This window comes from Leuresthes tenuis, unplaced genomic scaffold, assembly GCF_036924035.1.
Source record: "Leuresthes tenuis unplaced genomic scaffold, fLeuTen1.0.hap1 SCAF_4, whole genome shotgun sequence".
Taxonomy (NCBI): domain Eukaryota; kingdom Metazoa; phylum Chordata; class Actinopteri; order Atheriniformes; family Atherinopsidae; genus Leuresthes; species Leuresthes tenuis.
This window is the reverse complement of record NW_027325358.1, coordinates 3,268,707-3,292,124: the sequence shown is the minus strand read 5'-3', so window position 1 is coordinate 3,292,124 and position 23,418 is coordinate 3,268,707. Positions and strand designations below refer to the sequence as shown.

The window sequence follows — 23,418 nt, the reverse complement described above, 5'->3', positions numbered from 1 at the left end:
TCCCAGATGCTAAAGATTAAAAATGACCGGACACAGACGCACAGAGTCAGCCGCGCAAGGAGCACCTTGGAAAAATGAAATCAAATCAAACACATTGTTAGAGACATCACAGTGGCCTGGGTGTGCTCCAGCTGCCTCTTACAAAACCTGGGGTTGCATGCGGGAGGAGGAGGGGGGGTGAAGCGCCACAGCGTGTTCCGAGCCGCCTGTGGTATCGAAGTAAGGGACGCTGCTGTTGCAGGCGCGCAGCATCCTCCAGCCTCGCGCTCAGGCACGCTCCGAATCTAATGGCTGGCTTCATTTCCTGACTGCAGCCTGAAGGCTCGATGAGGGCCGCGTCGGGCCCCTTGAGAGGAAGTGATGTATCTAATGTTCCATGAGGCACGGGCGCAGGTTCAGTCAGTAATGGCTTCATCATCTGGCTAATCATTAATGGGACCAGAACACCATGGACAAAGAACAGATGCGATGTTAGGCAAATGTGCAGATAGCTGCAAGGCGGCCTCTGGTGTTTACTACAGAATGTTGGGCAAGAGGCTGATATGAGGAGAAGAAATAGAAGATACAGTGTAGGAGTGGTTTGGCACCTCCACACCTTCTCTGTTTGTGCATTATGGGAAATATCAGCAAGATGTACCTTCCCCTTGGATGCAGAAGCCAAGCACTATATTTAGATTTTGAACACATCGAAGCATTGCTCACAACATGAACGCCAGCCTAATTTCCAGATCAACCACCACCCGTTATTTGATCATGATGGTGTCTTTTAGTTTCAATAAAATAGATATGTTCCTTCATTTTCCTCAACAGAGATACAGGATGAGTTTCAGTGCATCAGCACATTGGTGTTTAACGCCTCCAAACCTCTACATTTGTCATCCACTTTCCATTTCTTGCTGCTGTTGATTTAGTCACAAAACGCTGACAATCCTTGGACTTTCATGCATGAGATTTGAGGCTTGTCCCACACGTTTCCACAGTCCTGTACCTTTACAACTCCCCCCGCGATTCATTCCTCATAAGCTGACGATACTTGATGTATCGGTTATTGTGACATCAGCACAGTGCCAAAACAGTAGGTGTCACTGGAGCCTATCTCAGCTGCCATTGGGCCAGAGGCAGGTACACCCCTGGACAGGTGCATCATTCACATCTGCATGGTCTCAGCTTTTCTGTTTTATCTTTAAGCTGTTTTTTTAAATGTTTTAAATGTCTTCTTGAGTGTTGACAAGTGGTACAGACACCTGTAGAGACGGATCTGCTTTCACACTCACCCTTCCTGCCTCTCTAATGTGTGACAAGACACACAACAGGAAGTGCAGTACAAGCCAAAAGGAATCGTCAATCTTGGTGTTCGTCACCAGGTCAGGAGAACGGCAAACATGCTTTTTTCTACTGGACTCTCCAGTTAAAATAAATTATTAGGTTTAGGTGTCAGGAAACACATTGTGCAGGTTACAAAAATGTTACCGATTACATCATTTACAGCTCAGTGTCATTTGGATGCTACGGGACAGAAAACCTCAGTTTTGGAGTATGTTGCCTGTTCATGGTTAGAACTACGGCTTTTGACCCCGACATGTGGATAAATTTACCTGTTAGATGTTTTCTGGTGGGACTGGGCTCAATTACACGTGACCTCACAAGACAATCAAAAGGCACATTCCCTCTGTAGGAACCTTTTGCAGTTCCTAGAACCTTTTTAGGAATAGGACCGTTGTTTCGTGCATTCGGACATTCAGGAACTAGGGACCACGGCCCTCAGGAACTAGGGACCGGCCCTCAGTTCCTGGAACCATTTTAGCTCCTTCAGGGTCTTTTCTGGGCTCCACAGGAACATGACGTAGGTGTCTGGTAGCTCCGCCCCTTGTCTGAAACGTTTACTCATACGACACGGACCCAACCGGCGCCTGTTTAATAAGTTAAACTTCGTCTCCTTTGTCTGCGGCGCTCTGCTCTCCTTCTTTCCTCCATGAAAGGAAGAAGTATCGCCCGCTGCTGGATTCTCCGTCTCCTGACTCTCGCTGTGCGCTCTTCCAGCCTCCATCTTAGACGCCTGATGTGATCGTCCATGATTAATATCACCGCCATGCAGACCATGAACACGGTGGCCTCCTCGCTCTCCATGTTAGCTTCTTGGTGCTGTTGTTTTCTTCTCTCCTTACTTTTCCCGGGTTCTGTTTTGTTGCTGAGTGGCGCTAAAGTAACACGTCTGTCGCAGACGGCTGCGTCACATCAGTCCCTGTCGAGGCCCCCGACTCATGTGGGAATGCAACATGAAACGGTTCCTCTGGGGAAGGACAGGTCTTAGAACTCTGTCCGAATGTGGCTAAAAAGTCCCTCATTCGTGTTGTGATTACTATGTCAGAACTTCAGTTTTAAAACTACTCGATATGTTGGTGATAACTGGCCAAACGTGTTGCCTTGTGACACAGTGGGAGGACAAAACACTGAGCACGGACTGCTTCTGTTCCCTGAAACAGGAAAACGTGTTGTGTTGTCAACAGACGATCTGAGTTATTAGTTAACAGCAAAGATGTGAAATCTGTCAGATTTCGTGTGCAATTTCTGTTAAGATTATTGGGGATGTTGATCAAAACCAAGACAGATATTGTCTGCATCAACTGGTTCTAAAGTTCTGGATGGATCACCAAAATGTCTGCAGGTGTGTTTGCAGTTTTTCTTTCTTTCTTGTCAGACGAGTCATCAGGTAAATAAACACTCAACTGGCTGCTGAATGATTCCAAAGTGCAGGTAACACCATACAAAAAGCCCCCCCCCCCTCCCTTCATGGGAACACATGGGAAAAAAAACAAGTTAACTATTAGTTCACAAGTAACCAAATTTCATTAAGTAGCTAATGCTGAGGTAATGATTAGGTAAGTAAGAAATGAGGAAGGGAGGAACTAAATCAAGATCGATTTGATAATCAATGGATTGCTTTCACTGATAACGAGGGGAGACCCCATCTCAGTTCATCATTGGGGAGCAATTCATTCATGAATATCTGTAAATTGATCGTATGGATCACTTTCCTCACAAGCAGCTCCTGACAGACTCTGAAGCTCATTGATTACTGATTACTTAACCCACAGCGACCTGAGGCCCACATGGACAGACATCAGAATGTCTATGAATGAAATAAAAGGATGACTTCATCCTTTCTGGCACAGGCTGCCTGTAATATGAAGCACCAGCAGTGACAATTCACATGCAGAAAGAACATTCAGTGCCTTCCTCTACGTCAGCACTGTTCCACCTGCCAGCTCCGTCCAATCGTTGCCTGAGATCACAGCAGCTGACAGTGATAAGGTTAAACAGATACAGGTCTTTAACCTGCAGCATGAAGCAAACTGGAGAACATCTGCTCCACATTCACAGTCCTGGTCTGATGCACTGCAGAGCTCTCAGCTGCTGTGAGGTTCAGAAAGAAATCCCTTCTCAGCAGCCCTGTAAGTCCCAATCACCACTGGGAGCTTTTGAGGTTTCCAAAATATGAATATAGAGATAATGAAATGATTATGTTCTCGGCAGAGAGCTTGAAGGTGATATGGATGGAGGCATCCTGTGTGGACATTAAGGCAGATGTAGTGGAATGCTAACGCTGCTTTTATGGACATTACACATTCAAGCGCAGACTTTTCCTTCCTCCAGATGGACAGATGAAGACATCAGAACGTGGGGCACAGACGGAGGGAGCAGAGGGAGGATTTTGAGCTTTTCAGGATTAGAGCGGTGGATAGAGAAGGAAAAGGGGGAGACTGAAAGAATGGGAAGGGCTTGTGGAAGAGGTCCTACACACACATACACAGCTAATCTCCCTTTGCCAAGCTGCAGGGTGCATTGAGAGGGTAGCAAAGCCCTCCGATTGGGCTGCTGCTGCCCAAGAGGTCACGTGTGCTGATGAAGCCGGGTGGGCTTTAGTTTTTAGAGTTTAACTTCCTTAAATCTGCACTAATCAATATTTAGATATAAAAGAATTAGAAAAAAAAAAACGGATCTCAAGATTTTCTGCTTTTAAACCTGCTTCACACCAAACTTAACAAAGATGTTGCAGCATATCACATAGAAGTGTTGCTCAGTTTGTTTTTAAGGTGCAAACTGGGATTTAAAAAGGGTTAGGGTTGGGGGGGGGGGGGGGGGGGGACCCAAAGAAACATGGTGATCTTCCTAAAAAATGGGTCAACATATGGGCATTTTATCATAATTTTAAATGATAAACCAGAGCAAATGTTTGGGAAATATAAATGATAAAAAAAAAACAACTCCTGGTAAGAAAAAAGACGATTCATAAATACTTAAAATGCCAAGAACTTGACCTTAGAATATGATTACAGAGCATTTTGGTGTCTGTCTTATAAAAGTTTCAGACACTTGGTTTCACCATGATGAGATCCAAAGAGCCTTGTGAGGCCTGCAGGAAGAAGACTGCAGATGCATGTGAGTCTGGAAAGGGAAAAGTTCAATTAAGCTTCTCTACTTCCTGGGTAATAATTTACAAGTAGGAAACATGTCTAACAACCAACTGATTGGACAGATCAGGTTGGTCTTACAAGTTCAGCCAAGAGCAAACTAGAAGATGATTAACCACAACCTACAGGAAGTCCTTTTATTTGTTTATGTTGCACAGAAGTAAGTTACAGAAGACAGTAGAGGGCAGAAGCTTTCTGTCCTTTATTTAAGGAGTCTTCAGGAATAGTTCTCCAGGCTTCTTGAAGGACATCCCAAAGCTCTTCTTTGGATGTGGGCTGCCTTTTGTTCCGTTCTCTGTCAGATGATCCCACACTGCTTCAATAATGTTGAGGTCCGGGCTCTGGGGAGGATTCATCCCTCCATAAGACCTGTTGCCACTGATTTTCAGTCCACTTCTTGTGTCATTTGGCACAGCTCAGCCTTTTCTCCCTGTTTCCCTTCCTTAAGAACGGCTTCTTGACAGCCACCCTTCCATGGAGACCATTTCTGATGAGGCTTGGGCCAACAGTAGATGGATCAGCTGAAGGTCCAGATGCATCTCTCAGGTCCTGTCAGGTCACAGCTGGATTTTTTCCTCTTTCTTAAGGACATCACTTTCAGATCCTGTTCATCTGCTGTAGATAGTTTTTTAGGCCTGACACTTCTTCTTTTGTCCTCCACTTGTCCAGTTTCCTCAAATGTTTTAAGGACACACTGCACACCATGCTGAGATATGCCAAGTTTTCAGCTAATAGCTCTTTGGGAATCACCTTGTTGCTGCAGAAATCCTATTTTCTGTCTGTCAAACTGTGTTTTCTTTGCTGTTTTTCATAGATGCAGCTAAAGAAATGGGAATAAATGATGTGTCTTTGTGACAAAGTGCCTAAAGATCCAGTTTAAAATGGCTTCTCTGTTAAGTTGTCTGTTATGTGTCGACACAACACTGGTTCATCCCTTGAGTTTGGAGCCTTTTTAATGCCTGAATGGTTCATAGGTCAGAGTTCAGTGGCTCAACAAAGGAATGTCTTCCTTTGAAAATGGTCGGGTACAAGGACTGGACTGAAATTAAACGAGTAAAAAAGCAGCAAATGTCCAAAGAAAACTTTGAAAGCCCTTCAGAAAGCTGGAGAACTATTGCTCCAAACCACTTTAAAAGATAAAAAGAAAGTCTGGCTGCTTGGAAGGAAAATGCAAAGAAATGAGAGCTGGATCAGGACTTTGGGTGTCATTTCATTAATATGTTCATCCATGTCAATATCAACGCTATAAAGTCAATTTACCAAATAATGATGTCTCTGGTGTCAAAGGTATGAACAGCTGGAAGTTTGTGGCTCTCAGCTTGAACAAAGAGAAACATTTCAGAGCAGACTTAAGAGTTTCAAGGTTTCTGAGAGAAAAATGCTAATGCTGAATTATGGATCAGCTCTGAAAATAGCACACTTGGAAGCACTTCCTGAAATATTTAAGTATTCAGTTCAGCGGCTGCTGTTGATGATCTGAATCTTTTTTTCTGGTTTAACCTGCTTCAGATTTGGCCCAACACTGAGTCCTGATAATTACAGTGTGCCATGTTTGCACTTTGCCTCTGAATGCCGGTGCATAGCTGCTTTAAGTATCCTAACGTACACTATTTCACACATGCTGAGGCTCTGCACTGGACTGCTGAGAGCATGTGCACTGCAGCCTGTTTTAAGAGAGTCAAAGCACAAACTGCAGCACAGACCCAGACAGTGTTGCAGTTGTGTTCGTTCAAAGAAAGGAAGCCTGTTAGTGTCCAGTTTGTCCTGCTGCTTTGCTGTCAGATCAGCTAGTTTTTCATCCAGCTGTGGGCAGTCTTGTGTGTCTTTATGATGCAAGTGTGCAGGCTGGATCTTTACACTTTTCTCTACATTTAACGAGCTAAAAGCCAGGCTGAGTGAGGGATATAGATATGTTTCTATACATGATTTGAGCTTGTGTTGATGAGATGTTGGTAGTTTGAGTTTCTATCCTACGTGTTTAAAATAATCAGCACATTAGTTTCTCCCAGTTCTTCATTGTAAACCAACAGAAAATGTTGTTTTTTTGTACTATTTGCATGTATATGTGCAGTAAATGTGTTCCAGGCAGTGAGCTCTAAAGCAGAAATCCCAACACTGGTATTTAAATACAATGTTCTTCAAAGAACCTGACAGATATTCAGTGTGATATGAGGATTTTTGATGCATTCTGTGGGTAAAAGCAGTGTGATGTGTTTGTATCCAACGCCAGCAACATGTGATAAACAGGCTAAGAAGCACTGTGGATCTGTGGTGCACTGGCTGTGGATCAATGAGGAGACACGTTGGATTAGCGTCTTAATCAAGCCAGCGCCATTTTATTTCTGATAATGTCAAAAATATCTTCCTTTATCTCCACTCAATATTACTCACAGAACAGTAGGAAAACAGTTCATTTTCAATATTGATCTATAAACAGCATGGTATGCATGAGTAACAGGCACAAATGTTCAGAAAAAAACAGTAAATTATGTTTAAAATAGGGCTAAATGAACGATTATTAATTAGAAAAATAAATTACTGAAACAAATTAATGAGAACCAAAATACAATACATAATAGAAACAAATTACTTGGACATAACAGCACCATGACTATTTTACTACTTGTGCTAATTCAGCTCAAACCCTGTTAGCTAAAAGCACAAAATGGCGGCAGCGGCTAAACAACAACAAAGAGTTCAAACGGCACTCTCTGGAGTTTCTGATGAACTCATTTCTACACATTGAAAACAACACATTTTTAGCAAACTGAAAACACATCTTCAGATCTCAAATAATCACTTTGAGATCACAGCATTACATTTACACCCTTGTTTTACCACAGGAGGCACGCGAACTAGCATGTCGGCTGTGTTAACGACGGCAGATACACAACTAGCTACGCGCCAAAACACTCTATATCCGTCACAGTTTCTCAGTTATTCACCTTTATGTGAGCTTAAACCTGTGAGTTTAGGGGGTGTTTTTACAGTACCTGGGGATCAATGAGGAGACACGTTGGATTATTGGATTATTAGTGTCTTAATCAAGCCAGCGCCATTTTATTTCTGATAATGTCAAAAATATCTTCCTTTATCTCCACTCAATGTTACTCACAGAACAGTAGGAAAACAGTTCATTTTCAATATTGATCTATAAACAGCATGGTATGCATGAGTAACAGGCACAAATGTTCAGAAAAAAACAGTAAATTATGTTTAAAATAGGGCTAAATGAACGATTATTAATTAGAAAAATTAATTACTGAAACAAATTAATGAGAACCAAAATACCGAACTTACAATAAAAACAAATTACTTGGACATAACTGCACCAGGACTCTTTTACTGGTTCTGCTAATTCAGCTCAAACCCTGTTAGCTAAAAGCACAAAATGGCGGCAGCGGCTAAACAACAACAAAAAGACTTCAAACGGCACTCTCTGGAGTTTCTGATGAACTCATTTCTACACATTGAAAACAACACATTTTTAGCAACCTGAAAACACATCTTCAGATCTCAAATAATCACTTTGAGATCACAGCATTACATTTACACCCTTGTTTTACCACACAGGCACGCGAACTAGCATGTCGGCTGTGTTAACGACGGCAGATACACAACTAGCTACGCGCCAAAACACTCTATATCCGTCACAGTTTCTCAGTTATTCACCTTTATGTGAGCTTAAACCTGTGAGTTTAGGGGGTGTTTTTACAGTACCTGGGGATCAATGAGGAGACACGTTGGATTATTGGATTATTAGTGTCTTAATCAAGCCAGCGCCATTTTATATCTGATTCGCGCGAGGTAGAGTTTGAAAAGAAACTAGCTTGGTCCACAGGAGCGCGCGAGCGCCATCTTCCGCTTCGGTGGAGTAAAACCACGATGCGTTCAGGTGAATGTGTTGGAGTAGGTCCATACTGTGTTATCTCAAAAAACTTAAGAGTGGTGTTTGTTTTCTTAATACAACTCCACATATAGCGTTTTCAGCCTGTTACGTGTTACAACAACCCTCTTCAATGTTTTCACTGGAACTTTCTGAGGTTTAGAGTGTTTTATATTAGGAACGCTCCAAAGCTTTGGACTCCAGTCTTGAATTTGTAATCAGTCATTCGCTTGTCTGTGTAAAAAGACACTCTTTTGTTGTTTGTATGGTGATTCGCAGTCACAACAGCTTGAACATAGCTTTATCACTAAACACAGCTTTAGTTAAAATGTTGATTTTTAGTTGGTTGCCAACTAATAGATTAAATAATTGAAAAGATATAATTGTATTTTGATTAAATTTAGCAGTTCGTATGCTAAGTCTAGATCAGGGGTCGGCGTCCCGCGGCTCTTTCATCCTGCTGCGGCTTGGGAAAATATCTTAAAAATGATCCAATTGAAGTGCATTTTATTTGTGTTCACTCATTTTTATTTTGTAGTTATAAATTGAAAGATTATTGTGATCTTGAAATATCAAAATAAAATTGTATTTAATCATTTTTATTATTTTTCGTCACTGAAAATATGCGTTACACTCCTCGAATGCCGAGATATGCCCCCCAAAACGCTGTGTTTCAACCCCAGGTAGGTCAAGTATATAGAAATGTAAGAAAAGAAAAATATCTGAAGAAAATAGAACATTTAATGATGCCTGGGCAGATTAATTTGCATTTACCTCTGACGAGAGTGGCGTACCAGTATGTCTATAGGTGAGAAAGGGACCTTCAACTTGGCGTGTTTATTTTCATTATTATTATTTTAAGAGTTCAAAATGTTTAAAATGTGTTCATTTTCTCTGTAGCACTTCATGGATTTCATAAGAAACACACAGTTGTTAATACAAAGCGTAAAGGTAAACAATATCTTCAGTCCAGTGTTTTCTTTTCCGTGGAAACCGGGTCCAAATGGCTCTTTGAGTGTTAAAGGTTGCCGACCCCTGGCCTAGATCAACGTGTAAATTAGCTGTCAAGCTGTTAAATTGATGGTTAAATTATTGATTTTCCATCAGTTGTTTTACAACCTGGTTATGTGTCCGGCCTAAGTTAATGTGGTGATCCAGAAGGTTAAAAGAGAGCCTTCATGACACTGAAAAGCCACTCGTACACCCCTTGGAATAACACGAGATCAACTCCATTTTAACATTTGACAACATTTTTTTACGTTTTCCCTTTGCATTAAATTGTAAATCACTGCTTTCTTGTCATTATAAAAGATGTCCCAATGTTTGGGAAAGACGGTTGTAAAACAAAACAAGAACTTAACTGCTCATTTCCGGAGAGAAAATCCTGTATATTCAGTTTTATTATTGTCCAACATTGTACTAAACACTTAAGTTATTTATGCTTAGTTAAAAAAAAGGCATCCAGTAGGTCTGTGCTGTTTACACAGGAAGCCATTAAGCATTAAAATAGATGGATGTGAAATCAGCTGCTGGCTTGTGTGGATCTGCCCTCGACCTCGTCACTCCAGGTCTTGTTCATCCAGCATCAGTGCCAAACCTAACTAAAGGATCCATGACAGCAAATCCCTGCAGCCAGCTTCCAACATCTGGTGTGAATCCAAAGACTGATATACAGCACTGGTAAATTCTCTTTTCCAAACCGTTTTTTACAACCATCCATTCCACTGATAAAAAGGAGGAAAACTGGCTTTCTATCTTGTGTGATTTAGGAAGCAGCCTTGAGTTTTTGTATTGATTCAGCTGCACAGGCTTGAGATCTGGTTAATCAGTAGCTGAGCGGACGGCATGTGACAGAGAAGCAGGTATGACCCCTCACCCCTCAGAGGATGGGAGCTGGTGGCTGGATGGGACTCAGGGTGTGTGTTGGGAGACCTGAGTGAGCAACCTCTTTAGTGCTCCCAGACCTCCTCAGCATGCAAGTTTAATGAGAGAGAGTTCTGCTTGGGCTGACCAGGCTCTTTACATCTGTCTTTCTCCGTCTCAGACTGTGTTTGCAGTCAGAGGAAGTCATGAGACTGTTTCATGAGCGGCCACACAGCGCTGTACGGGCCACACAAAGTGCCTCTACATATGCACGTTGATAACATATCAAAGAATCGAGCCATCGCTGCAGGAGGTCATGTTACATCACAAAGAGCTGAGCACGCCTCTAAGAGATATAACTGCTGCTTAATGCAGCCCCCATTTCACACAGAAGAATAACATCTGAATCAATATCGTAGCTTGTAGCACAAACTGACCATAAAACCTTGAATTCAGTTCAATTCAATTCAATTCAATTTTATTTATATAGCGCCAGATTACAACAATTGTCATCTCAAGGCACTTAAGTAATATAGTCCAATTCAAGCCAATTGGAATTCAATTAATTGTAATCATAATCCAATGAATTCATATAGAGCCAATTCAAAAATAATATCCTAGCTAAACATGATTGGAATGTGAAACATAAGATAATCTGGTCAAAGGAAAAAGAGACATCAGTCTCCGCCTCCAAAAGCCCCAAAAGTCAACTGAAGGAACGAGGAGATGTGAAGCCAAACTTGTTCCTATTTCAGGACGTCAAATACAGCCGTTCTGGTGTCCTTTGGTGCACCAAGAGCAGCACAAACAGTGCCATCTGTAAAGTGCTGACAGCCAACGCTGATCTGGAGTGTGTTCAACAGACAAGGACCTTATATGGAGGATGGAAGAGGGGTGGAGCGTTTTTCATCATCTTTTTAACGATTTCCTTGGTTTACTTTCTGTTTTATTCAGTGTCATGTTAGGTTTAGGTTCTAAAACTTCTTGACTAGGTTTAGGGAAAGATTGCCATTAGATTTGATCCAGTATGACAGATGATGACATGGAAACACGGTATTTCACCATGTTTATGGGGGTGTTTGTCTCTCCGGTCTTTATATTGATACGCTGCAATTCAGGGACGATACATTTTGAAACGTAATGATTAGGTGGAATGCGGTGCGGTCTGATAACTGTTAAAGATTTGTTTGACGGGTGTTGTTAGCGTGTTAAAATCAGCATTGGATATGTATTAGTTAGGGCTGCACAATATATTGGAAATATCATCGTAATAATATCAACATCTTAAAGACGACTTAGAATTGGACAAATACAGGTGTATAAATGAGGGCTGCATTCCTCTTATAGAGGATTCTGCTTTTATATGTTTTCAGGCGCAGAAGTGGAATTCAGTCCTGCCAATAGACCTGAGATTAGCAACAGATAAAAAAATATATGTTGAGATATTGCAAGTGATATCATCATCAGAGTTATAAACAGTGATATCACATGTTCTCCTAATATCGTGCAGCCCGAGTTTTGGTTAATCTTTAAACCTGCAGGACTTATCCAGCACATCTGATGGAAAAAAGCGCTTTCAAGTCGAATAATTATGGGCTTACTGATGAAAATGGGGACTGGGGAGCTCTCTGAAGGACTACAAACCTTCAGGGGCTTCTTCTTTGGTGATATACACAACACAGACGCATGTTCTTCATAACAAACCTCGTGGTAGCTGGTTGACCAGTCAAAGTCACGTTTTAAATTCTCCAGGCTTCACTTTTGGTCCATTCTTATGTGTCCTGTTTAATTCACAAATGATTCTGGTGCTTGACAGCTACGCAGTCCGGACCGAAGACCCTCTTCCTGTAAGGTATGAGCTAAAAATGGCCCTTAAAGATCGAGTTCCACGAGCTATAATAATATGCATGCCCTGCTGTCTGAATACAGAAAGTGGAGGTACTTCCTGAGTAAGACAGATCACTCTTGCACTCTTCTAAATGAAGAGAATAACCAAAGATGAGGAGGTGCAACAGAGGAGGGGAGGCTGGGATATCAGGGGGGCATTAGAGTTCGCCCATAATCACGACAACTCAGCCAACTACAACCATGGTTTATATGTCTCCCAGCAGGGTGTGTGAGGTCAGATACCTTGTAGGTCATAAGTGATTTGTATATGTATGTATTTCAGTATTTAAGACAAAAACCAGACTGTATGCAGCGATGTGGAAGACCAAGTGGTCCAAAGCACTGATGATACGAGGCAGTGAGGTATGAGAAAAGAAATAAAGGAAATGGAGGGAGGGTTGGAGAGATATAAATGGAAAGGAGAGGAAATATAAATGCATGAGGTGGTAAGAGATAGAGAAAGATAGACACTCACACACCGAGGAGCTCATGCCAAAAAAGCACTCTGCTCCAAGTATGAGGGGAAAACACTCACAACATCAATAAAAGAGTTATCAACATCTGAGCCCTGGCAGCGGGGAGGGGCTGCTGCAGTCCAAAGCTACCAGCTGAACACAGGATGAGGCCATGTAGCCACAAGGACAGACTCATCTTTACACAGTTAAGCAAGATGGGCATCATTTTGTGTTTTCATTGTAGCTTCTGCACTTTGTCCAGAGTACAGTTTCAGTTTCAGTCCTTATTTCTGGTTGTAAATCCTGAAACGGCAGCATTTTTCCAGCCTGTTGTTCTGTGTTGGACGCATCCGAGTGACGATGATGGGAACTTCAAACCATCAACAGTCAAACGTGTCACATACTGACACAAGAGTCCTTCATAATAGTTTCCAATGCACCGGGTACCCCTTTACCCTCACTTTTTGACTGCTACAGCTACATACTGCTGCTTCTATGTTTCTGCAGCAGTAATTGAAACATTCTTCTGAAACACTTATAACAGAGAAGGGTCCCGCCATAGTTCTGTTGCTGTCTTATGGGGGCAGTCTCAGTAATATGTGGAACAATGGGGGTGCACGCTTGCTTATGTTAGTGCTTTTGTTGGTCCTTTAGCTTCAGGAGACAGAAGTGGTGGAGTGAAAGTAGATGTTATCTTTTTGATTGGTTCCCTTCTGGGTGAAACTAGCTTTAAACTGGTCAACAATCATGGTGGTTTAGGCTTTTTTTGAGGACTGCATGTAAGTCCTTCTGTTTTGGCTACGTGCTACAGTGCTAATGTGCTAACGTGCTACAGTATTAATGTGCTACAGTGCTAACGTGCTAACGTGCTAATGTGCTATAGTGCTAATGTGCTACAGTGCTAATGTGCTAACATGCTACAGTGCTAATGTGCTATAGTGCTACAGTGCTACAGTGCTAACATGCTAACATGCTAATGTGCTAACGTGCTAATGTGCTATAGTGCTAATGTGCTACTGTGCTAATGTGCTACAGTGCTACAGTGCTAACATGCTATAGTGCTAAAGTGCTAACATGCTACAGTGCTAACATGCTACAGTGCTAATGTGCTATAGTGCTAATGTGCTACAGTGCTAATGTGCTACAGTGCTAACATGCCACAGTGCTAACATGCTACAGTGCTAACGTGCTAATGTGCTATAGTGCTAACGTGCTACAGTGAATACCACTTAAAGCAGACTATGTAAGGTTGACGACAGGAAGAAGAATGAATCTTCTGTTCATTCATTCGTTTTATATTCTTCTGCTCGAACACAACCTTGTTATGCAATATAATGACTATGTTACAGTCCAGAATTAGAATTATTACCGTTCTAAGGATGGGAAACCATCCGGGTAAATGTCTTGACATATAAAATGAAAATGAAATCAAGGTTCGCCTTTATTTCCACACTGCTGTGGTAAGATCTCTCACAGCTATTGACATAAAATAACTCGCTGAAGCAGTGAGCTCGTGAGGAGTTGACATTATTGAATGTATTTTCAGTCACTTTCAGAAGATGTGAGTAAGGGTTGCATGGTTAACACCAACGGACCTTTCTGTGGAGTTTGCATGGTCTCCCCTTGTAGTTGGTGATTCTAAACAGGCCCGGCGGTACTTTGAATCAGCAAACAATGAAGCGTCTATGATACAGTATTACAGATATTCTCAAAGATTAAAGTCATTCTCTACATTTTCTTTGCATCTTCCTGAAAGATCTCTTGTCTTTGCTTTGCTTGTGAATGGAAGCCCGGCTCATGGTGTGAAAACTGATCTTTTTCACATTTATTTTAAGCTTGTTTAGCATATTTCCCTTTCTACCCTTTTGTCAAGATACAGATGGTGATGCACAAGAAGAAGACGTAACAACGTCATTCTTGAGAGAAAAGTCAAACCTGACACACGATGAACAGATGTAGGAAAGATCTGATTTTTTAAATTACTTTCAAGTCGCTGAGCAGATGCTTCAGCCACATGTTTTATGTCTTTTGTTAGTACACATTTTGCACTTTGCAAAACTTTTATCTTCGTATTTTGTTGCTGTTTTGGGTTGAGATTGAATGAATGTGTGAACTCCAGCTGATAAGCTGAAAAGTAAATGTGTGTTGAACGTTAATGGCCTGAAACTGTGCATTAAAGCAGCATTTAAAGCAGCATTTACGCGTTTATGTGACGCCGACAGCGTGAAGAGGTGTGGCTGTAACGCTGGATCCTTGAAGGACTGACAGCTGGGGATCAAAGCCCTCCGGCCGCGGGGGATTGACCAGACTGTTTGAGAAGTTGCTGCCCTTTTGATAGATACACACTGGCCATCTGGGGGCTTTATTCTGCTCACATTATGACGTGCTGTTTTATCGCCTTTTGACAGTGCAGGGAGCTAAATATGTAAAAGTTGTCATGGAGAAAATTGCAGCAGACAAACAAGAAAACAAAGATGTTTGCATTTGTTTAAGCTCCCGTCTGTTGCTCTTCTCTCTGGTTTCTGATTCGTCTTCCCTTGAGCACTTCGGAGATCCTTTAAGGATTTACACATACAGTAATTTAATTCATTTCCTGTAAGACACTAATGCTTTTGCTTTTTTAAACTGAGTTTCCAGAAATGATCTATCTGTTCTTTTTCTGTCTCCCCTCTTCTTCCTCTGCTTCCTCTTTCCATCATCCTGTCTTCAACCTCTTTCCATCATCCACTCCTCTTCTTCAGTGGTATTTATAGAGTAGCTCCGGAAGCATCGGTTTCTCTCCTCTGCTGGTCTCTGGCCCACGCTTGTTTCCGACTTGGCTCTTTTTGTTCATCCTTTGCTTTTTCGCTTGTTCCTCCTCTTCCTCCTCCCTGCAGACGGCAGTTTGTCGATCCATCTCTTTCTGAGATGGAAAGACTTATGGGATTCTCCGTTACCTCTTCTTCCTGTCTTTTTTCTCCCCCATGTCTCCTCTTCCTGTCTGCTCTCTTTCATTTACCTCCTCTGATCACTCTGCCTCCACCCCCAAGTCCCCCTCTACTTGCCTTCTCACAGCATGTGTCAACATGTCTTTTGTCTTCCCCGGTCTCTCGCTCCATCAGAGGCAGAGACATTTTCTCTTCAACACCCTCTCTTGTGCCTCTCGGAGTGCTCGGATTATTGATCCAAAGCACAAAGAACTGTTTTGTTCTTCAAAGTAAAATCTCCAGAAAAGTGCCTGTTCATGTTCTATCTTGTCTTCTTTTTGCCAAACCCAACCCTCCACCTTCAGTCGTCCACACATGTTGGAGTATATAATGCTATTATAAATTTAAAAGGAGCAGCATCTAAATATAGAGTAGATGTCAGGACATTGCATCTGGGTTTACAGTTCTGGTCCTCCAGCTTCTGTAACTCTTTCCACTCACTAGGAGCTGCAGCCATTACCTGCTAATAACAAATAAACCCTAAGATGGAAAAACGCCATTGTGTGAGCAATAAGGAGACTAATACAGTTAGAACTTCCCCTTCGATTAGACACAAACTGGCCCTGGTGGTCTGCACATGCGCCACAGTTCACATTCCAGGCTTTAACTCATAAGATACATCTTATATGTTGTGTTATAAGTAAAGCATGTGTATAAAATGTATGGTGCCATAAAAAAACAAAATAGTAGCAATTTGCTGCCAGATTAGTTGTTTGTCAAAGAAGATCTCAAATTGAATGATAAGATGGGCATATTCCACGTGGCTTATTTCAGCTGAAAATGACCTTATTCAAGTCTTCATGAGACATTTGTTCTTACCTGCAGAAATGGGAAATATGCGACCTCTAGTGGTCAGGAGAGCAGCTGCATGTGAATTGTAAAATTGGTCTCCTTAAGGGGGCCAGTGGCGATTAAAAAGAATGTATTTCACTTGAAAACATGCACTTTTTTAATCCTCACCAGTAGTTAACGCTAATCAAGTGAAGTGATCGGCTAAACCCAACCATGAAAACCCAAGTTTCATCCTAATATGTTGTGTGACCAGATCTAACAGCAAAATGAGGGTGAAAAGAACGTCTTTTAAGCCTAACTGTGATCCGTTTCTAACCCTAAACAATCAATGTTGCCGTCTAAACTCAACCAGGAAGTGATGAGTCTTTATGTGCAGTCGTGTTATTAACTGAAGGTATCTCAGAAGTGAGCAAGCTGTCATATGTTTATCACCTTAATCTTACAACACATAATGCTGCTTCAGGCTCCTGAGTTGCTGTATCAGCCTTTTAAACGTGAAGATGCCTTTTAAAAGAAGATGATTGCTTGCTTTGGGCTTGTTTTCATAAATGGGGTCGCTTGTTTCTGAGAGATGATCTGGTAGCCCCGGCTTCAGTAGAGCTTTGATCAGGAGGGCAGCAGCAAAAAGAGGAAACTTTTAAGGTGAGGAAGGAATGTGAGCAGGCTAAAGTCTCATGTTTTGGGGGAGAGGAATGTATTTAAGACATTGGATGTGTTAAGGTTTGGTGGTGAAAGAGAGAAGAGCAGCAAGCCGCAGGCTCGAGGAAACTCAACTGTTGGTTTATTTAAAAAACATTAAACCAGAGGCCCGAAAACCAGACAAACCAGATGGCGAGAATCTGACAAGCGATGAAACAAACTACAGAGAATAGCCATGAAGAAAGTAACGGTGAGGATCTGACAATGAAAACCAAAGAGCATAAACACTGTAGGGAACTGATGAGTGAGCGACTGCAGCTGTAACAGATTGAAATCAGATGAGTGTGGAGCTGAGGACCAAACAGGGGACCCGAGGACAACTACTGCTGAGAGCGTGGATCAGAGTAAAGCAGAACCTGAACTGAGACCAGGACAGAAGCACAGAACCGAGGCTAGAAAAAAGCAAGTAGAACAACAAGAATAGACTAAAACAAACAGAGAATAAATCCTCATTAAAACCAGAATGAAACAAACCCAAAGTCAGAAAACTCACGTTCCTAACCGGACTGTGGGGGCAGATAGAAATATAAATGGAATATCACATCTGTAACCCATGAACACACCATGACTGTAACACTGTCTGGTTTAGATGCATTTTAAAGTCGGAGTATTGCTGCCCATGTACACCGAGCTGCTTCTTTTTTTGACCTCTTGCACCTCCTCCAGCTGACAGTCTTCTGCAAGGCGTCATTGGGAATCAGCTGATGAGACCAAAATAGTTTTCCCCTCCCCATTCTTGGGCAGTGTATTCATAGCGGTGCTAATTAGCAACTCGACACCAACAACTGGTGAAGACAGTGGAAGCAGAGATGGGAGGAACGAGGGAGGAAAGAGGACAGGGGAGGGAAGGAACGCTTGGAGTTGCTGAGCTGAGTTGTGCATGAGAGGCTCGAGGCGTTGGCATGATCTGTGTCACTGTTTATAGTTGCATGTGTGTTTGGACACAGCTGGGCTGACCAACATCTGGCTCTATGTCGCTGCTCATCTTTAGCCCTGCTCTGGAGGAAGGAGACACTTCAGCTGGTTCACACCACGCTTTTTTAACAGTGACTACATTTACATGTATGCTAATAATAATGCTATCACCGCAGGTAAAATATGTGCACGTCAGTTTAAACAGTTACTCTGAGTCTGCTTTAGTTGTGAGCTACGGTGTAACCACGCATTCTTTTTGGGGGGTCGTGTCCCCCCCAATATTGAGAAAATACCAACCTGTCCCCCCCAATATACAGAAGAAAATATATAAAATGCATGTTCTCCTTTTATGAACCCTGTCAAGGGATCGGTCTCTTGTTATGTCTTATTTATTTTCAACTTATTTCCGTGTGTTACCATGGGAACGTAACGGCTGCGCCGTTGTTGATGCTAACACGCTAACCCAGGGGTCGGGAACCTTTTTGACTAAGAGAGCCATGAAAGCAAAAAATTTGGAAATTTATTTCAATGAGAGCCATATAATATATTTTAGTAGCTCTTGGCACGCTTTCTTTCTGCCGTCTCCTGCCGGGTATTTTGATGCAAAGGTAGCATGGCGCGTGTCGAAGTGCCGCTTTACATTCGACCGTTTCATCGATGTAATTTTGTCTTTGCAAATTAGACACACCGCAGAATTTGCTCTCTCCACAAAGGCGAATTCTTCAGTCCATTCGGCCTGAAATGTACGATACTCGTCATCTTTTTTTCTTTTCGCCATCTTCTTCGTCGAAGGGTTAGCTTTGAGCTAATGACCGAGCAGACTGATTCAAAAGGGGGCGTTTACCTGTTTTACGCTGCAACGGCCAACGTAGTCCAGCATCATCCAATTAAAATAATGGACAGTTGCTCCTGCAGCCCTGAACAGGACATGAGCAGAGAAAAAATCGATGGAAGGATTAAAACAAGTGAGAATATTTAGTTTTATCTGCGAGCCAGATGCAATCATCAAAAGAGCCACATCTGGCTCGCGAGCCATAGGTTCCCGACCCCTGCTCTAGCCAATGAGAGTGACCCACCGGGCGCGCCGCCGTCTCAGCAGCGACTCAACCGCGCCAAGCTCAACAGAGCAGATTGTAACAGAACAGGAAATCCAACACAGAATCAACAAAATAAACTTCCGCTCCTTTTCAAAATAAAAAAACTTAAAACGAAAATAACATTAGACTATTAGACTTTTCATTGTTAGTCAGTAAACAGTAAGCAACTAACCAAAACAAAGTGGGGGGGCAGTCACTGTCTCGGAGAAATTACACTATTCCTTTAGATGTGAACTCACATGGTCAATGTAGTCCTCTAAACTATGTTCTAAATGTCCAATTTTTCATATATAAATAAAGAATTGTAGATAATGCACTCAACAATTTTGTTTTTCTTGGACCCCCCCAATGTCTAAACCATAGCTACGCCCTTGGTTGTGAGCTTGGTTTTCTTTCTGTGTGGACCTGTCCAAGATGTCCACTGTAAGCTCATTGGCTTTTGGAAAATGTTAACTTATGAACTCCTGTGCAACAAAATGGGGGAAGTCTCCCCTGGAGAGCTCAATGAGCACATGAAATTTGTGCATGTGCTTGTTTCAGTATTGTTAGGAGTTAGCAGTATTTCACTGCTTGTGTTGTTAACTGAAGGTGAGCCAGACGGTTCTGCTCTAATCTGGAAACACTCACATGAGTTTTCTGCTTATAGAGTTTGAACTCAACACACTGGGTTGCATTAAAGGAAACAAACAACCTACACGATCATTACTTTTGGGTCATTATTGGGACACTTTCACTAACTGCTGGTCTACTAAATGAGTCCTTCTGATTACCCCAAAGTTGTTATGTTTTCCACCTGGTGGTCAAGTTAGCAATCGAATTATCCAGAGCAAATCTGCTGCTGTTAGCTTATAGACAAGCAGTCAGGCTGTCTCCTCAATTCCAAGATGTGTTAAATCTGTACAATCTATTATTTTCTGTTGCTTACATACTTTATTTGATACTTGAACATCAAGGAGACAAAACCACAGTAGCTGGTCAAGAGGTTATAACCAAATCTCTATTTAAATACATCCAAGTAGCCAATAACTGCAGAAACCAATGTTTAAATGAGGGAAAATGACACAAATTCACACAAATTCCTACATGCATATAATGATGTTCTTTGCACAGGAGATACAGTTTTATGACCATAAGCTGTTTTAATGCTCTGTATCCTCATTTTTTCTTTGAAAAAACGGATTTTATCCCCTCAATATATTATATATACGTGTTTATTGCACGTTTTCAGACACTGTCTGGAGGGGTGGGGGGGTGTGATGTGATGTTTCTCCACTTAAGCCACTCGGAGGGCTGGTGACTCCACAAAAACATCATGGTGCTCCGTCATCTCCTGTGTTCCCAGACATGGTGGCTGACCCCCAGGGAGGCAGCAGGCTCAGGCATGTAATCAATAAACACACTGAGGAGCGACCACAAAGCGCATGTCTTTACCTGAGAGGACGCCTCGCCCCCCCGCCTGCTCTGAGTGATTGTGTTTTTGTCCGCATGGTTGGTTTCACTCATGTATGTCCAGCTGAGTCAAGATTAAAGGCGGCGTTTATGGTTGGAAGTGACTATGTGCTTCAGACTGTCAACATTTCAACATTTCCATTTAGAAATCGGAAGAAAATAGTGGAAACAACTAAATTTGTCACGTCAGATGGTTTTTTCCCTTTATTTCAAATTGGAATGGATGGAAACATCAGAAATGAACATGTAACCTTGTTTGCATCCTGTTCTCTCAACCGGTTGAAGCAGAAGGACGGAGTCTGGTTCTCCTGGAGGTTTTCCTCTCCACTGTCGCCCATAGCAGCCAAACTTAATAGCATTGCCATCTGGTAGTTGTGCTGTTACACATAAATTAATAATAATAACTTTAATGCACAATCAAGAAACTGTAAAGTTTCAAAGTGACAGACACAGAACCTGTAACCACAGACAGATGCTCTTTACACAGGATTTTCAGTCCTAAATTTGTTTTTCACTATTTTGGGAACTCACACATGGTGTGAAACAAGTCACAGTCAAGAAAAGAAAGCTGCCACATAAAGCTTAAAAGACCTGTTTGATAAGTTACTCTGCCTGCATTTCACTCCACAGCTGAAGACTCTCCAACCAGCGAGTTAAAGGGGAACTCCGGTATTTTTAAACAGCTCATTCACTCCGGTAAGAACGTCCATTGTACTCAAAGTTGTCGTCCACGTCGTCAAAATCTGATAAATATCCTGCCATGTTGCACAAAACTATCAGCAGCAAACTCTGTGTGAAGTTAGCCGACTGTCACAGAGCACGGAGTGAATAAACTGTGCTGCAGGGGGGCGTGTGGATGAAGTGGTCCCAGTAGAAGAGTGTGTAGAAATCCCTCTATAAGCCCCCCGATAGCCGCCAATAACAACAACACAGCAGCTATGAGCTAACAGAGCTATAGCACACGTTCATTCATTCATTCTTCTTAAAGTATTGGTGAAATAAAGACAGATAATGCCTTATTTAGACGCTGCATCTAAGCCCCGTTCACTCCGTTATATGGATCTTGAGTTATCTAAATATCTCCTGAAGGACGCCGACTTTCACCAAACTGTTCTCAGTGAGTAGATGAACGTATTTCATGCCAGAAATAATGTTTAAAAATACCGGAGTTCCCCTTTAATGTGGGTGATGGACCGACAAAGTTAGCTATAGCTAGCTTAGCTTAAGAAAGCTTCAGCGCTTCAGAAGCAGTGCAATGTCCCTTTTAGCCGGTTTAAGATTTGTCTGGAGTCAGTGAACACGAGCGAGTTCGTCCTCTTTTTGTTCAGATTTGAGTCGTTTTAGTGACAGTTTAACTAAATGTCACGTGTCACACCTGCATAAACACACTTCCCTCGATTAGCAGCCAAAATGTTCTGCAAAATGTTGGACTGAGCCAACTGAAAGGGAGCGGTCCGAATACGTGTCATCGTTTTATTGCTTGAGATCGTCTGTCGATGGGAATTATAAAATGAGGATTGATATAGACTGCTTATTTTCACCTTATTACAGGGACTTTGTGATAATACGTTTACTCGTGCTAACTGAATGATGGGGAAGAGTTTGCTCCTCTGATCAGGAATCGATGCACATGTCCATGATTTTTCTTGAGCAGATTGTCTCTAAATACTGTAAAAGCTATTTGAGCTTCACACTGACAGCTTTTCTTGATAACTCCAGAGGGGTTGCAGGAGAGAACATTTGCTTTTTGAGTTCAACCAGCCAGCTCCCTGATAATAAAGGACTTGTGTTGAGGATATTCCCAGTACGAGGCAAGATAGAGTCATCAATCAATTAGGATTATTTTGTAGTTCTTTCAATACTTCACAGCAGAAAAAGGTCAAACCAGGTCTATCCAAGATGGCATCAGCAGCAAAGAGAGTTTAATCAGCAGCTACAAGCACAACAGACAGATCCTGACAGTTTCCAGGTGTCTGTCAGGATGTTTGTGGTGCAGTTTGATGCATAACTGGCAAATACAAAGAAAAATACTGATTTATAAAATATTTCCACCATCCAGCTGACCCTGTATTCTTACTGTTTACTGCTGTTTTTCAGAAAACTCACAGTGATTGGAAACAAATTGCTTTAGCTTGTTAGATATAGCGTTGATTTGTGTGTATGGTGGCTCTGAGCAGTCAAACAACTCAAAAATCAAACTTGTTCAGAAACTTTCACGATGGACAACAGATCTGGATCCACAGTGTAAACGTAACAGGCTTCTGTCCAATGATGTGTCCAAATACATGTGGGGATGACCTCAACACAAACACCAAACTCAATCAATCAAATATCATAGTTTTTACATCAGTTTGGACCTGATTCTTTGTAAAAATGGCTCATGGAACCTACCACTTGTGTGCTGTTCTCTTACTGCCTGACACTGATGAAAATGTACTGCATGACAAGTTGGATCCGAAGAGAAAAGTTATTCATCTGCATCGATTCATATTTTTATTCAAACTTTGCAAAAATTGACTGTTTTAAGTAGCAGATTGCTTCAAGCTGGCGACCTGTGACCTGATTCTGTGGTGCATTTTAGCATCTTTCGTCTCATTGTTTTGTTTTTGTCCCATAATTGAACAACTTTGGCTCAGCCTGTACATTTTACCTGCTGTTGGCTACATGCATAACACCTGTGTGATTCATCTACATCAGTATTTTGCAGCTAGAAAGACAGATATTTCCCTCAAGACCCAGATAGCGTTCACATTTGGGCCTAATCTGGGCTGCTTTTGGCACTTATAGCACAATTACTGTACTGGCAAGTGTTATGTGGGCAAGACGTGGCCCAAAGGTCACAAGCTGGGCCTAAATTGGGTTAAATAGCAAGCGTGTATTGACCAGATGTGGCTCAAAGGTCATAAATCATCTTTGTCTCACCCTGAGTCAACGTGG

The 23,418-nt window shown here is 42.0% G+C and overlaps 1 protein-coding gene across 17 annotated transcripts in view; it reads left to right on the top strand.

The window, feature by feature from the left end:
* Positions 1–23,418, top strand: part of LOC140305303 (regulating synaptic membrane exocytosis protein 1-like) — a 91,452-nt gene that overhangs the window by 1,620 nt on the left and 66,414 nt on the right. The window lies entirely within an intron of this gene.